This window comes from Gracilinanus agilis, chromosome 1, assembly GCF_016433145.1.
Source record: "Gracilinanus agilis isolate LMUSP501 chromosome 1, AgileGrace, whole genome shotgun sequence".
NCBI lineage: Eukaryota > Metazoa > Chordata > Mammalia > Didelphimorphia > Didelphidae > Gracilinanus > Gracilinanus agilis.
This window is the reverse complement of record NC_058130.1, coordinates 290,330,803-290,333,209: the sequence shown is the minus strand read 5'-3', so window position 1 is coordinate 290,333,209 and position 2,407 is coordinate 290,330,803. Positions and strand designations below refer to the sequence as shown.

General features: G+C 48.3%; 1 protein-coding gene across 1 annotated transcript in view; it reads left to right on the top strand.

The window, feature by feature from the left end:
• The first annotated feature begins 1,829 nt into the window (after positions 1-1,829).
• CDC42SE2 (CDC42 small effector 2) overlaps positions 1,830-2,407 on the top strand; it is a 114,290-nt gene continuing 113,712 nt past the window's right edge. Inside the window, exon 1 of the mRNA XM_044662389.1 lies at positions 1,830-2,052. The gene's annotated coding sequence lies outside the window, so the exon portion shown is untranslated. The remainder of the gene's footprint in view (positions 2,053-2,407) is intronic.

Below are 2,407 nucleotides of genomic sequence, written 5' to 3'. Positions count from 1 at the left end.
CACAGAGAGCCAAGGGCTAAATACCACACAGAAGATGATTCTCAAAAGAACAATAGAACATAGGGATCTTATATACTTTTGGGGGAATTAAGCACATCAAACATATACTGACAGGTTGTAGGCTTGGGAAAGAGGCTGCAGACAGAGGCTGGGGTATCAGGGAGTGGTCTATTACAATGGATACTTAAAGAATGGTTCTATATAGGTGGAAAATATTGAACCCTTATAAAGACTGCATTGCCCAGAGATCCTTTCTGTATTACCTAGAATGTTTTTCCTTTTGTCTACCTTTGCATGGTCTTGTTTGTATAACTTCTGAGATTCTGCCTGTCCTTTCTCTTTCGTTCCTGGGAGCCGGCCTGTTAGCAACCTATTAGTTAGGTCTCTGTTAGTTTATTATTAATAAAATATTCATAAATATGATATTTAGTATTTTGCATATTAATTTTAATCTCCACAATTCCTGCACAGGTGTTGGTCTTCTTTGGAATGGATCTCTGATACAATGTGGGAAACTTCTAAAGGCCAAAAGGGTGATTGAGCTGAGCATTTGAGCACTTCTATTACTCCTTATTCAGAACACTTAATGGGTGCTGGGAGATCCCTTATTCAGTCTAAGACAAAGTCAGTTTTGAACTTCCATTAAAGGCAAGTTCTCAAGGGAAATGGGTAAGCGTGGGGCTTCCAGAATTCATTTGACATATGTATACATAAAATCCTTACTGTCCATCTTAGATTTGATACTAAATATCTGTTCCAAGGTAGAATGCAGGTAAGAGCTAGGCAAGGGGGTTAAGTACTTGACCAGAGTCACACTGCTTAGGCAAAGTCAGAGGGTACATTGAACCCAAGACCTCCAGTCTCTGGGCCTGGCTCTCAATCCACAGAGCCACCTCTCTGTCTCCTGTCTCACCCTCAACCTCAGCACTAGATTTAAAGCCCAGGCACAATTGTCCCAGGCTCGATGTGCAATTGTCAGTTTGATTCCTGTAATTTGATTAAATTTAAAGGAAGCATTAAAATGTAACATTTTAGAGGTACTGTTTTGGTGAAGAAGGGATGAGATGGCCATGTTGCACTGTAGGCCCCAAGTCTGAACTGCCTTGCTCTGCTTTGCTGAGTAGTGGAGGTGCTCACCATTCCACCCTGCAAGACTACTTCCTGCTCTCAGACTGAGCGCCAAAGTGGGCACTAGGAGGTTTTCTCTCCCAGGAGCTTTTAGAAGTGTGGCGGCGGTTTGAAAGTCCTATAGGCAGAGCTGGAGAGCGTTAGGGAGCTGCATGCATGGCTGACCAGGCGGCGGCCAAGTCAGCTGAATCCAGCAAGTCCTTTGTTCTTTGCTCTTCCTGGCCGGTCGGTGAAGCAGCGGTCCAGGCCCCGAGCGGGAAGGGAACATCCCGGGCAGCCTCGGCAATCAGCCAAGTCGGGGGCTCTTTCGTTACTTCCCTCCAACTCCACACAGCAGAGCCTTAGAGTCGCCATCTTCACCTCCTTTCCAACTTGTCTCGTTTAAGTCTCTTCCCCTTCTCCTTTTACGGATTTCCTTGTTCCTATCCGCGATCTTCTCTCACTTCAGCTTTTTAGTAAATCTTCCTCACTGCAGGGAGGCAGAAGGGGTGGGAGGGAGGAGAAACGAAGAGAGGTAGGTTGCAGCACTTCCCGAGCTATCTCGGGAAAAAGGCTGCGGAAGCGAGCGAGAGAGAGAAGCGAGCAGCTCAGCCTAGGGAGTCAGAAGTTCGGGGCTGGGGGAGGGTAGGGGTAGTGTCTGAAGGGGGTACCGCGTACCACTATTATTCCGAGTTCCTCCTTCAGGGAGTGATAATCTATTATCACTATTTTCTGAGCCCTAGGGAGGGGACTGCGGAAGGGAGGAGACTAGGAAGCGGGTGGAGGGGAATTTGGAGAGAGGGGGCAGTGCTGAAAGCACTGTAGAAACATCGGAGGAGAAGCAGCAGCAGCAGCAACAGCAACAGCAACAGCAAAAGCAAACCAGGAGAGAAAGGGAAGGGAAGAAAGGAGCTCAGACAAAGGAGAATACCCGCTAGAAAACTGGTGAGTGGATGAAGGAAATACGGGAAGTGGGGGGTGGCAAGAGGGGGAGAGAAGAGATCTGTACTAGCGGTCTGCAACGTAGTCCCATCCACCCCCACATTTCCACCTTCGCTTCTTTTAGTTTCCCTATTCGATCCGCTCTCTCCACTCCCTTCCCCCTTTTACGAGTTAGTTGGGAGAGGTCACTTTCCAGAAAACCTAGCCTCTAGCCCTAGTTCCTGCTGCAGTAGCAACATGTCCCTAGGGTGCTTGCGCATCCCCAGCTGCAAGCAGATATAGCAACTGGGGACTTAAAGGCAGCTGGGCTAGTTACCTCTTCCTCCAGCTCCATCCCTGCCTCACCGTCCCCCCCCCC